This window comes from Hemicordylus capensis, chromosome 3, assembly GCF_027244095.1.
Source record: "Hemicordylus capensis ecotype Gifberg chromosome 3, rHemCap1.1.pri, whole genome shotgun sequence".
NCBI classification, from domain to species: domain Eukaryota; kingdom Metazoa; phylum Chordata; class Lepidosauria; order Squamata; family Cordylidae; genus Hemicordylus; species Hemicordylus capensis.
The window spans coordinates 35,488,513-35,502,871 of NC_069659.1; the positions used below are offsets into that span (position 1 = coordinate 35,488,513).

Sequence of the window (14,359 nt, forward strand, 5' to 3'; positions counted from 1 at the left end):
GCCACCCACACGATGGCTGGCTCCGAAACGGAGCCAGTGGGGGCTGGGGAGCTCGGGGCCCGCACAGCCCCCGGAAGCCCCAGTATGCCCTGTGTGAGCGCAGAGCTGCGCCGCGGCTACTCACGAGCAGTTAGCCCGGGTTTGCGGAGTGCTCGCTCTGCAAACCCGGGCTAAGAGGTGGGCTACAGGAGCGGGTTAGCCGCTCCAGAACCACCGGGCTTGGCTGTGAGCCCGGTGGTTCTAACGGTCACAAAAATCAGGCTAGGATTTTCCTAGCCCAATTTTTGTGATTGTAAGAATAGCCCCAATGTATACCCACATTGCAAATGTATACCCACATTTGCACATGAAAAGGCTGTTTCATGGGCTATGCCAAACACACTTGCAGGACAGGGGAAGGGCCAGTAGACCTAAGGAAGCACGGTCCCCCCCACGCACACACAAACACACAATGCCCACTGACTGTACACACACAAAAGTGTTTATATTTGTATAAGGGCTGAATTGGGTGTAGTTCTACATAGCAAATGGGATTCTAAATATTTTTTTGGTCACAGGGTAGAGATGATTGTTTCATCCAGGTTGATAATAGTGCTATATTGTAGCAATTATGAGGTATACAAAGTAAGTGGCTGACTTACAGAGCAAATGAAGAAGCAACCTCAGAGAATTTCTCAGTTAACTGCACCAGTATTAATTGAAACTATCCTTTCCAAAGGAAACCTTCTGTGCCACCTGAAAATATGTCCCCAAAGGCTGTGTAATTCTCAGGGACGTTTTCAGGGGCAATCATGGGTAAGTCACACAAAATCTGTAGAATAGTTTCTGGATCGCTGCAAAATATATTCATGTTCTAGATGTACACCAGACTGTCTGACACATTATGGAGTATAGTATCTTTGGCTAGTTTTAAACCTGCTTTTTTACTTGCATCTTCCTCAGTGTAAACTGGTATTTTGGCTTGGATGGACCTCTCTCTTATATTAAAGAATGCCTTTCCTCAACCATAAACATTCTGTCCCCTAGTCTCTTGTTTTTAAAGCAGGATACCTGTCTCAACCGGTATCTAGGTATATAGAGATGACTATCAGCTTACCTAGTTAGAATTAAATATATGCCTCTGCATGTTCAGAGCATGTTGATGTTTATTCTTACCTGGAAACCTCTTTCAAATATAAGCAGCACAAAAGAAGAAAGAAGCAATGTGTCATTAAAGATACAGGGAGCCACAACAATGGTTCTTCCAGCTCATTCCTTGCAGCCATGCTGGCAGAGGTCTCAAAGCCCACCTTTCAAGGTCTCAGGTGAAAGAGCCTTCCTCTTCACTGAAAAGGGGTGGGGAGTAGTGGTGACACATCTGATATATTTCACATGCAAATCATGGGACTAGAAGGGTGCTTACCTCCTTACCAAACCGGGGGGGGGGGGGATTCGATGGGGTGCCGGACCGAACTGGCCCGTTCAGGTTCGAGTCCAGTCCTGACTCGAACCAAACTGGGCCAGCCGGTTCCGTGCACATCCCTAAGAGACATCTGGTGGACCACTGTGTGAAACAGGATCCTGGACTCGATAGGCCCTTATCCAGATCCAGCCGGGCTGTTCTTATGTTCTTATTGCGTGGAGGGAAACAAGAGAGTACCTGCTTGTAGAAATGAGAGGAAAACATTGGGGCACACAAGGACAAGGCAGTAGAGTAGAATCAGGAATGTTAATGGTTTAATGAAATAGATATTAAACTTCTTCAAAGACCTCCTTTAATGCATAAAACATAAAAAGAGATGCCCAGAACCAGCAAACGTTTCAATGTAACACATCAGCTTCAGTGCTATGTTCTAGTAGTTGAAGCAAGCAAGCATACAGTAGATAAGCATCATGACTCAGCAGACTAACAGCAAATAGCCAATCCTATTACAGTACCCATATCAACCAATCCTATTACAGATCTCATAATCAGGCGAGAGAAAATGAAAAAACACACACTTGCTCAATAGCCAAGGCTTCCCTCATTTCCTCTTTAACATTTATAGTGGGACAAAGATGTTCTATATAGAAATAGAAACCAATATTATTTACAGAGAGGCAAGTGAAGACTGCTTTCAGTGTTCTTGCTGCTGGTTGTTTGTTAGCCCCACCTCTAACACAGAACTGGACTAAAAGAACCTACAGCACCATTCAAGAGCTGGCCTGGATCAAGGAATGGATTAACCAAAAACACTGCACCACTCTGCTCTCCAGCTGTCATGTCTTCCCTGTCACTGATGTCCACGCACAGCCACAACGCCCGCATCCCTCTTGGATGCTGCACTGTCTGTAAGCCAGTGATTTACCACTGAGTGATAACAAAAATCAGGGACTGTCCCTAGTTGGAGCCTCTCCTTTGGTCTGATGCAGCAGATAGTTCTTACATTCTTACCCCACTGAAGGCTCATCTTGTCTTCTTCACCTGCCAGAATAAAGGAAAACAAGCATGACTGTACTCAGAATGAAAGCTCCTTCAAGTACAATTGATGCAGAATGAGATCTTGGATTAAGGGGGAAAGGTCCGATCCAGTCCAGTCCTGATCCATGCCACATAAGTGATTCTCTTCCATTGTCATTATCAAAGAATAAAGGAACTGTGCATGCATACCCAAGGCTGGCCCTAGACCAAAAGGAACTGCAGGTGAGAAGTACCTTAGGTTCCAACCTCTGTTTTTTCAATACTCCTGTGCCTTCTTTTTAATTCCATTTGTATTCCCTTTCAAACGTTTAATGCACAATCTATCTCTCAAATTGCCTTATTTGATAAGACAATGCAAGAGATTGGAAATGGAATACATGGAACTGTAAATCTGTTGGAGATGAACTTCCAGTGCATTGACCTTTTGCACCAACTGTCCTAATGACCACTAGGGGCATTGGGAGTAGAGACAGTGAGTCAGGGTCTCCCTATCTGTCCCTACTCTATGACCCCTGAACTGACTCTGCAGCACTTCCTGTGCTGAGTCACAATCCTTCCTTTCCTCCTAGAGAGCAGATGGAAACATCTCTCTCTCTCCTTACCTATCCACTATGTAGTCCTTTAGATTAGAGATAGGTCTTTCCTATCTAAGTGTATTTAACAAATAAATATTTAGTGTTTAGTCATACAAGGATCTCCATGTGTTTTCTCTAAATAGCTGCAATATCCGAACCATTCTCTGCTTCCTACCCTGTAACTGGAGCGTGTGCTCATTCCTTAGTGCTCTGCTGTTTTACCTATTGTGGGTAAAAATCAACAACCTCTAACAAAATCTGTATCTATTCATGCTATATATGCAAGAAAGAAAAAGCCATTTGTGTTTCCTCTTATCTTATATAAAGTTCTAAAAATTTAAGAATAACTGGCTGAAATGTCTGTGCTCCCCCACAACTGGTTGCCTGAGTCACTTGCCCCTAAATCCAGCCCTGTTTATACTGATATGTGCAGCTGTTTTAAACATATTCAGCCATTTCCTTAGTAATACATGTGAGCCTTCACGTTCCTCTTGTGTATTCAGAGGCAGAGGGAGAAATTCCATTCTTAACATGGGCGGGGGAAGGGGAGGTGCTTTTGCTTTATCTTTTTCCTATAGCATTAAAAAGTGTTCTGCTAACTATTAGAAAAGCAATCAAGAATACCTGAATTTATATTAAGAACTTCTTGTTCATTGCTCTCCGTCTTTCCCTGTCCCATGCCTTCCGTCTGCAGTTTCTTTATTGATGTTCGTACTTTTATGCTAGAATACTGAGTGACATCATCGACTTCAAATGACCCGGGTTCATTTAACACCAATACTATAGTAATTTTCCAAGCTTGTGCTTCCTGACATTTTATTCTAATGGGAACTCCAGACATGATTACAACTCTGCAAAATCAATCTGTCTGAAGCTTATGAGCACACACAACGAATTGGGGGACAGTAATAGGTTTCTCTGTGCTTCCCTCCTTCCATTGTTTTGAGATACGTTTTGGAATTTGATGTGAGTTGTATTGCTGCTGTACGTATAGTCTCCACATTTACAAAGCGATCCTAAACATTCCTTAACGGAAATAAATCCAACTGAAACAACTTGCATCCAAATAAAAGTATTAGGATTGACTAGTTGATAGTGGCTTCCTCACTTCTTCTTCCTCTGGGGTGGACACGAAATAGGTTTTCCATTCCATTCCAAACTCAGAACAGAACACAAAATGGCCCGAATGTTCATACTGGAACACCAGGGACACCCGGTGTTTCCACAGAACAAACCCTTTCTGTTCAGAACGTTCTGAGTGTTCCGGCTTTTAAAAAAAAATTAAGATAATGAGGGTGCCACCAAAGGGTGGCTAGAGGTACCTTTAGCATTAAATTAATCCAAGCACTTACAGATACCTTTAACATTAAAGTAATTGAAGTTCTTCTCTTACCAGCGGTAATGCGCCAAGCCGGGTGGGCACTCCTAGCTGCCACTGCAGCGCTGTGGCCAGCAGCCCATGCAGCGGTGGAGCATCCCTGGAGTTCACCTGGCCTCCACACAGGTGCATGCGTTCTGAGCTTGGAAGAGGTCCCTCTTTATAGGGGTGTTCTATTCCAAGCTCGGAACACTCCAGAAGGCCTGTTCTGAATCAGAATGTCTGAGCTCAGAACATTCTGCACATCTCTATCATGCTCCGCTTACATAAGTACAGCCCTGCTGGATCAGGCCAAAGGCCTATCTAGAGTTTCACACAGAGGCCCACCAGATGCTCCTGGGAAGCCCACAGGCCAGAGCTGAGGCATGCCATCTCTCCTGCTGTCACTGCCCTGCAATAGGGATGTGCACAAAACTGGTTTGCTTGGTTCGGTTCGAATTCGAACCAGGAGGGGGTGGTTCAGTTTTGGTTTTACTTGAACCTCCCCTGGTTCAGTTTGAATTTGAACAGTTCTGAACTGGTTTGAACTGGTTTGAACCAGTTTGGACATCCAAAAATTGGTAGGATGGTAGCTGGCACCCAGGGGTACCTGCCAGCCAAACCCCAAAGCAATCGGACACTCATACGATTTTTTAATGAATTTTTGAATATTATTTTTATTTTTTTCTCATAGGGTATAATGGGACCTGAACCAGTCCATATCCCCTATTGTGGAGCACCTAGGGTCACAAACGTGGGGTGGGTGGTAGACAACCAGGGGTGCCTACTATCCACAAAGTTCCAAGGCAATCGAACACTCCTCTGATTATTGGTGAATTTTAAAATTATTTTGGAATTCCCCATAGAGAATAATGAGGATTGCAGCAAATGTATAGCTTCACGTCGAGGAGAAAGGAGTGGCCTAGAGCAAAGTGTGGTGGGTGGTAGTGCCCAAGGGGGGCCAGGTAGCTATCAGAATTATTTGAAAGGAATTGGGCAAAGGGCTGAGTTTTAAGTGATTTTTGAAGTTTATGTGTCTTTAAGGTTAGCAGATGAGAGTGGATTCATGGTTTGTCATTGAAAATCTTATATGCTACCAAAGAATCTACACTCAGAACACTTCAGTAACAACAAAACCCAGTACCCCATGGATTAGCAACCCATGGAGGTGGTTGGCACCCTCGCTCTGGGCCACCCCAGCACCCCCCAAGTGCAGTTATGGGGCTGCTGAAATCTCCATTCTTCCCTATGGAGAAAAACCTTTAAGCCACTTGTGGGGTGCTGGGGTGGCCCAGAGTGAGTGGCAGTCTTGTGCAAAGAGGGTGCAAATCTCATCCATGATTTGATTGTGGATGAGCATGCTGACCTGGTATATGTGATGGAGACCTGGTTGGATGAGCTGGGTGGGATTGGTCTCTCTTAGCTCTGTTCTCCAGGTTTTCTGATCCTTCAACAACCATGCCATGAGGGTCGGGGAGGGGGCATTGCAGTCATCTATCATGAGACCTTTCCCCCTTGGTCCCCCCTGAGATTGCCTAGTTTGGCAATCTCAGAATTTTTAGTGTTTGCCCTTGAGGGTGTGCCTCCGAGATAGACTGTGGTGAGAATTCTGTTGGTGTACTGCAGAGTTGCACAACCCAAATGCCCTGGTGGGCCAGAACCATCTACAACTTGGCGTGCAGGGGCCGAGGTCAACTTTTAGTACATTATTACAATAAAATTAAAAATATTATTAGTTACTTGTGGATCTATCCCCCCTGTCAGTGGACCCATAGTTTTAACCAAGGATAGTGGCCAGAGAATAGGTCCTGTCCCTGCTCAATCAGTGGGGCCTCTGGAGTGCATGCCATCCCCATGCCAGCCTCAAACAAATGCCAAGTCCTCTCCTCTCCCTAAATTGTTGTTGCTAGTTCCAGGCTGCAATCCTAGGCATGCTTACATGGGAGTAAGCCTCGCTGGGCACACCAATGGAGCATATTTCTGAGAAAGCATGCACAGGATGGCCCTATAAGGTAGTTTCCAGCTCCTGTATTGCTGCAGGATACCTGGGGGGCAGTAAAATAGTCACTGCGGGCCGAATCCCGCCCCCGGGCCTTATGTTGTGCAGGCCTGGTGTACTGACTACCCTGCAGCACATCTCCCAACCTGAGCTGGCAGGGGTTGTCTCGAAGGTGGCGTTGGGTTCCCCCAGACTCATTGTCTTGGGGGACTTCAATGTCCATGATGAGCCCGCCCCCCCCCCCAGTAGAGGTGGCTCAGGATTTCATGGCTGCCATGGCAACCATGGGCTATCTTAACTAGTATCGGGCCCTACCCACATGGTGGGACACACTCTGGATCTGGTTTTGTTGACCAGGAAATAAATGCTCTGGAGGTGGGGAAATTTGATATAACTCCCTTGTCATGGACAGATCATCATCTGGTAGGGTTTAGTTTGACTACTGTCTGTGTGGGTGATGGACCAATTAGAACAGCTGATAGATCAGCTTGGTTTCCAGACAGTCCTTGGGGAGTTTCCTTGGTTTTGGGGGGAGCTCAGGGCAATGAAACAACTCAGGCAATGGCTGGAACAATGCTGGAGGAAGAGTCATGACGAATCTGACTGAACACAAGCTAGAGCCCATTTTAGGGACTGCTCTGTGGCGATGGGGGCAGCTAAGAAACATTTTCTCTCTCTGCCTCCATTGTGTCTGCTCAGTGCAGGCCAGAGGAGCTTTTCCGTGTAGCAAAGTCATTGCTTCAAATATCCCCCTGCTGCCGTGTAATGGGGGAGGAACCATCTATAGCCCATTGTGACCAGTCTGCATGCCACTTCGCTGATAAAGTTGCTCGCATCTCCAGAGCTTTGGCAGTTCCGGCAGATGTGCCTCGGGTATCATCTGGTCCTATTGTGTTGGATTCTTTTCCGTTGGCGCAGGATGTGGACAAGATCATGGGCAGTGTGCAGGCAACATGGTGTGTTCTAGACCCTTGCCCTTCATGGCTAATAAAATCTGCCAGGAAGGGTACGGACAAGTGCTTGGAGGCTATCAATGCTTCATTAAGGGAGGGCAGGATGCCATCATGCCTCAAGGTGGTGGTGGCGAGATCCCTATTTTTAAAAGCCCTCCCTTTATTTTTAAAAGCCCTCCAACCTGAACAAACACGGACCTGTTTCTCATCTTAACTTTTTGGGCAAGGTGATAGTGTGGTGGCGTCTCAGCTGCAGAGAGTCTTGGATTATACAGATTATCTAGATCCCTTTCAATATGGCTTCTGGGCTAGGTATGGGACTCCAATTCCCTTGGTTGTCTTAGTGGATGAGCTATGCCAGGACCTTGATGGGTGGAATCCATGCATGTTGGTTCTGCTGGACCTCTCAGCAGCTTTTGATACCATTGACCTGGACTGCCTCTTGAGTGTGGGGATTGGGGGCACCGCTTCGGTCCTTTCTTGTGTGGAGCATCCAGAAGGTGGTTCTGGGGAAACTACTGCTCACCTCCATGGCCACTGGCCTGTGTGGTCCCACAGGGCTCAGTTTTGTCCCCCATGCTTTTTAACATCTACATGAAACCACTGGGAGAGGTCATCCGTGGACTTGGTCTGAGTTCTCAGCAATATGCCGATGACACTCAGCTCTATCTCTCCTTATCACCTGATCCTAGGGAGGCAGTGGATGACCTGAATCAGGGCTCAAGACAGTGATAGGCTGGATGTGGGCTAGTAAACTGAGACTGAATTCGGACAAGACGGAGGTGCTGTTGATTAGTAGGGAGCCCATCAGGATGAAGGGATTTGACTGGTTCTGGTTGCACTTGAAAGAGCAAGTATGCAGCTTGGAGTGCTGCTTGATCAATTTTTGCTTTTGGATGCTCAGGTGGAGGCAGTGGCCAGAAGTGCCTTTGCACAACTTCAGCTAGTGCGCCAGCTGTTGAAAGTGAAGGACTCTGCACTGGCTCATGCCTCAGTGACAGAGGGGGACAAATTAGTGAGTCGGAAGGCTAGTGGTCAAGACATTGGCCATCTATTGCTCTGACACTATTCCTTTGGTATGTAGATTGCTACTCTCAGGGACTTCCTTCCTTCCTTCCTTCCTGCCTGCCTTGCCACTTCCCCTTCTCTTTTTCTTCTCCCTTGCAACACCCACGCTCCTCTCTCCCTGCACCATGTGTGCAGAGGTGTAGGGATGTGCGGTTCGGTTCGGATCCGGACCGGTTCGTCCGAACCGGTCCGGATCCGGCGGCTCGATCCCGGACCGAATCGGGCCCTTCCGGGGACCGAGCCGGACCGAATTCGAGCCGGTTCGGTACCGAACCGGCTCGGGTTTCCCGAACCGGTTCGGGAATGAAATTGAGTCTCTGGAGTGTCTCTTTAAAGTTCCAAGTGTGTCCTCCATTTTGTGTCTCCTTCCCGAAACTTTTGCTCCTCCTTGCATCCATTTTGTGATGCTATTTCCAGGCATTGTATTGGCTGCGCTATTGATCCTTGATTGGCCAGAATGAGTCCTTTGGTCTGGTAGGCTGCTTGGCTGTTGCACTGTTGAGAGCTGGCACCCTGTTGGCCGTGGGGGGAGTGCAAAGGTGGGGGCTCCCAAAGGAGGGAATTTCAAACCTATATAAACCCAAGCCTCTTCTCTGGAAACTTCTCTTGGCTGCAGTTGTGGGATCATCTCTGAGACCTGCTTGCCCTTTGCTGGCTGCTCTGGTGTCTCTGTGAGTCCTGACTGTGTCCTGTGTCTCTCTGTGTGTGCTCTGTCTAATCCTTTGTCCACCTGCCCTTTGTGACTCTCTGTGTGTCTCCTCTCTCTGTCTGTCTCTTGTCTGTATACTGTGTGTTACTTCACTTTACTTTCTTCTTAATTTCCCCCAATTTTCCCTGTTCCTTGTCTGTCTGCTTTTCTCCCCCCCTCCCCCCCCTTTCCCTTCTCATCCTTTGGGCCTACCCTCCCCCTCCCCCACTCCCACCCACTGCATCCTCATTGCTTTAAATCTTCTTCCATTAATTATTGCTCTTTGTCCTGCCTTGTTGTTGTCCAACTTTTTGATTTTCACATTGCATTCCATTGGTTTCAGTTATATATTGCTTGCTGGTTTTGCTTAAATTGTACCATTTTGTTTATTTCTGCTGACTGCTGCTGCCCTGCGAGTTGGTTCCCTGAATCCCTCCCCCCCACCCCCAGAGGATTCTGTTGTTGTTTCTTGTTGTCCCATATAATCAGTTTTGGTTCCCTGCTCCAAACTTGCCCCTCCAAGTCCAACCACACCCCACCCCAACCCCACCCCATCCAGCCTTCTCCCAAGTTTGCTGCTGCCAAACCGAGTCCAGTTTTCTTTGCTTGGTTCCACTTATTCATTTGCTATTATTAATTTGCAGCAATTGTGGTTTCATTGTCTCTGTTCACTTAGTGGCCCCCCTCAGAGTCTGTGTTTGGTTCCCCCTCCCCACACCCCCACCCCCAAGTTTTTTCTGCTGGTTATAGTCTTTCTTTTAATTTTTTTTTTTAAACTTCTGGCTTGTGTTCTCTTGATATATATTGCTTTATATATTTTGCTACCCTCCTCCTCCTCCTCCCCCCCTGCCTGCCCCCCCCACCCTCCCTCCTCCCAGACCCTACCCTAGCCCAGGCCCAGCTCCTCCCCCAACCACCCCATCCAGCCTAATCGCTGCTGCTGCCCGAGTTGTTCCAGTTTCTCCTTTGCTGTTTGTTGTTGCCCCCTCCCCTTCCCCCCAACACCCCTCTGCCACACACTAGCCCCCAACCACACACACCCTCTCTGCTCCCCCCACCCCACCTCTTTTTCTCCTTGCCCCTGACTCTCTCCACTCACCCCAGGCCCCCTGCCACACACTAGCCCCCAACCACACACACCCTCTCTGCTCCCCCCACCCCACCTCTTTTCCTCCTTGCCCCCGACTCTCTCCACTTACCCCAGGCCCCCTGCCACACACTAGCCCCCAACCACACACACCCTCTCTGCTCCCCCCACCCCACCTCTTTTCCTCCTTGCCCCCGACTCTCTCCACTTACCCCAGGCCCCCTGCCACACACTAGCCCCAACCACACACACCCTCTCTGCTCCCCCCACCCCACCTCTTTTTCTCCTTGCCCCCGACTCTCTCCACTTACCCCAGGCCCCCTGCCACACACTAGCCCCCAACCACACACACCCTCTCTGCTCCCCCCACCCCACCTCTTTTTCTCCTTGCCCCCGACTCTCTCCACTTACCCCAGGCCCCCTGCCACACACTAGCCCCAACCACACACACCCTCTCTGCTCCCCCCACCCCACCTCTTTTCCTCCTTGCCCCCGACTCTCTCCACTTACCCCAGGCCCCCTGCCACACACTAGCCCCCAACCACACACACCCTCTCTGCTCCCCCCACCCCACCTCTTTTCCTCCTTGCCCCCGACTCTCTCCACTTACCCCAGGCCCCCTGCCACACACTAGCCCCCAACCACACACACCCTCTCTGCTCCCCCCACCCCACCTCTTTTCCTCCTTGCCCCCGACTCTCTCCACTTACCCCAGGCCCCCTGCCACACACTAGCCCCCAACCACACACACCCTCTCTGCTCCCCCCACCCCACCTCTTTTCCTCCTTGCCCCCGACTCTCTCCACTTACCCCAGGCCCCCTGCCACACACTAGCCCCCAACCACACACACCCTCTCTGCTCCCCCCACCTCTTTGGACCGCTGCTACTGCTGTGTCCTCCCCCCACACCTGAATCCCCCCTCCCTGCTGCGCTGCGCTTCTCCTCTCTCCTCTTTCTCTCTATCATCTCTCTTTCTCCTCTCTCTCTCTTTCTTTTCTCTCTCTCTCCTCTCTTTCTCTTTGTCCCTGCCCCCCCTCTCTTTTCTCTCTCTCTTAGTCTTTTCTCTCTCTGCTCCCCTTCACTTTCCACCTCCTCTCCCACAGCTGCAGCCACACACAGTAGCCTACCCACCTGGCGGCTGCCATCGGTTTTTTTTTTCTTTTTATAGTTTTTGGTTGATTTTGTCTCTGCTTGGGGGTGAGTTGAGCGACACAAATAGTGTTGTCTCCTCACTTCTGCCCCTCCATCGTTGTTGAACTACCCCGGTTGCCTGTGTGCCTCGTGCGGCCGCCCTGCTGTGTCTCAGCCCAGGGTGGCTGGCTGGCGGCGGCGAATCCGTGACCAGCAGTGAGCGGCAGGAGAAGGACCGGAAGAAGAGGGGTTAGTGCGTGTGCGATTGTGCACCTTTTGTTGCCCCTTTCTCTCCCTAGCTGGCGGTTTTAAATAGGGACACCCCTATTCTGAAATGCATTTGGGTGTGGGGAGGAGGGAGGGAACCTTGGAGAGGAGATGTACTGTTGTAAAACTTGTGTCTTCATGCCCATGCCCAGTAAAGAAATTGCTGCTGTGTGTTGCGTTGCATTGCATGCGTCTTGCAGGTGGTTTTTGAACAGGTGCCTTCCAGAGTGCTTCCTTGCCTCTGGGGCAGTCTGAGTGGGGTCCAGGGTTCTGATGCGATGCTGCCACTACATGCTGGGCCCATGCCATGCCAGAGTGCTTCCTTGCCTCTGGGGCAGTCTGAGTGGGGTCCTGGCTGGGCTCTGATGCTGCCACTACATGCTGGGCCAATACACACGTATGATGATGATCATGATGTTCAATCCATGAGGCTGCCATCAAGTGTTTGCTGCTGCTTGCTTGCCATGGCATTGGGCAGGCAGAGTCACAGAGTGGGTGGGTTCAACCTCTGTGTTGGTGTGACTGGGTTCTGGTTTTGGTTGTGTGCAATTTAGAGTCACTAAATAGGCTGCATTGAGTTTGATGCTCCCCCCACAGGAGCATTACTTGAGAACCACCCCCCAGAACCCACACTTTGTGTTCCAGTTCACTAAATAAGGGTTTCCTCCTTTGATCTGCAGGTTCCCAAGCGTTGACTGCATCCCTCCCCCACCCCCGGTAGGTGCTGTGCCCTTCCCCCATCCACTCTCCCCCCCAAAAAAAGTTAAAAACTTGCCACCCACACCACAACTACTCCACCCAACTGCCCGTGCCACCCTCCCACACCGGGGTTCCACCCTTTAACCCCCTATTTTTCTAAAAAAAAACCCTCCCAGACCCATCTCCCCAATTGGCTTGGTTGACTCCCGAGTCCCAAATTCTAAAAGGACACCCTCCCCCTCACTTCAATTGGCTTCCCCCCCCCTCAAAAAGTCTTCCTTTCCCCCCAATTGGCTTCCTTTTTTGAAAACAAACTTCCCCCCCGCCGCCTCCAAATCAGCTGCCTTTTTTTTGGCCCCTAAGCCCCTCCAAATTATTTTTTTGACCCTGTCTGGCCTTCCTCCTAAAGTCTCCCTCCTTCTGACCTAGCAGCATGTCTGAGCGCCGTGTGGCGGGCAGGGCTCGCTCAAGGCTGGCAGGCAGAGGTGGGAGAGGCCAGGTGCGGGGTGCGCCTGCGGCACGGGGAGGGAGAGGACGCGGGGAGCCTGAGGACACCCCAGTTCTCCCCATTGGAGAATTCTTTGCTCCGGCCCCATCTTTGGTGCGCAGGATTCAGTTCCCCACGCCTGCTGCTGCCAATCGCGGCAGAGGCAGAGGCACTGTTAGGGCTGTGGCGGGTCCCTCCTCGCCGGCGGCACCAGGTGCTGCTGAGCTACCGCCAGTTGTTGAGGTGGAGGAGACTGTGGAGTTGGAAGAGCAGGTAGAGGGCGGTGAGGACCGTGCGGCTGGCAGCGATGCAGCCAGGTTCTCCCTCCCTCTGGGGCCCCTTCCCCCTATCCTTTCGCCGCTCAGTGGGGCCCCCCCTCGTGAAGCCCGACACTCTGGTGGGGAGCGGTCTGGCGAGGTGGTGGAGGAGAGGCCTGCCTCTCCGATGCCAGTTGAGCCGGGCCCTTCCTCCGCTGTGGAGGGCGGAAGGGGCGGGTTGGGTGGCAGCAGTGGGCAGGCAGCGGCGGCCGCCCCCCCCCCCCAGGACTGCAGCCACCCTGCGAGAAACGGCCTAGGACGGCGCCCAGGGCGCAGGAGGCCAAGGGCAGTGGTGCATGGGTGCATTTTGAGGTCCCTCAAGATGCCCCATTCCACGCCCGCTGTGTCCACTGCAGGATGCTTGTCAGCCGTGGAAGGGACCCTGCGCACCTGGGTACGACGCCTATGTGGAGAAACCTAGAGCGTCACCACCCAGGTCTCAGGGGACAGGCTGGCAGCGCTAGTGCGCCTTGTGCATCTGCCACTAGGGCGGGCAGCGGCAGTGTGCCAGCCAGCAGGCAGGCTACACTGCCCGTCCAGCGGTGGACGCAGTCCTCGGGCAGCCAGCGTATTGTTCGCGTGGACCATCATCACCTCACCCGCCTCATAGGGGAGATGATTTCCACCGATGACCAGCCGTTTCAGGTGGTCGAGAACAACGGCTTCCGCCGGATTCTCCAATACCTGGCTCCCGAATACGTCATCCCCTCAAGGACGACGTTCAGCCGGAACATGGTCCCCTCCCTGTACCGCCGGTGCAGGGAGCTCGTGTCGGCCAAGCTGCGTGCAGCTCCGGCCGGGACAAGCGTGCATTTCACGACTGACCTCTGGACCAGTGTCAGTGGGATGCACGCTTCTTTCCTGGCCCTCACTGCCCACTGGTGGGGACCGGAGAGTGAGGGGACCTCCGCGGGCGATGCTTCCGGGTCCGGCGCGGCTCCCGATGCACTACGGCACAGGTGGGCCGTCCTGCACGTGGAGACGATGGACACGAGGCACACCGCGGAGGAGGTGGCGGCCGTACTCGACCGCCAGATAGAGGAGTGGATTGGCGGGTGTCCACACCTCTCCCGCGGCTTCATTGTCACCGACAATGGAGCCAACGTTACCGCCGCTGTCGAGACAGTCATGGACTGTGTGAACATACGGTGTATGGCACACACGCTCCATCTGACCGTCAGGGACGCCCTTGGCCTTAAGGAGCTGAGGGCGTCCCAGGAGAAGGGGGCCCACCCCATCGCAGGTGCTGTTGCTGCCACGGCCACGCTTGTGGATAAGTCCCGCAAGCTG

At 51.2% G+C, this 14,359-nt stretch overlaps 1 long non-coding RNA gene across 1 annotated transcript in view; it reads right to left on the minus strand.

Annotated features, from left to right (window-relative positions):
* Positions 1-1,740: 1,740 nt before the first annotated feature.
* LOC128351298 (uncharacterized) overlaps positions 1,741-14,359 on the minus strand; it is a 126,958-nt gene continuing 114,339 nt past the window's right edge. Inside the window, exon 3 of the long non-coding RNA XR_008319693.1 lies at positions 1,741-2,443. This is a non-coding gene — a long non-coding RNA (uncharacterized LOC128351298). The remainder of the gene's footprint in view (positions 2,444-14,359) is intronic.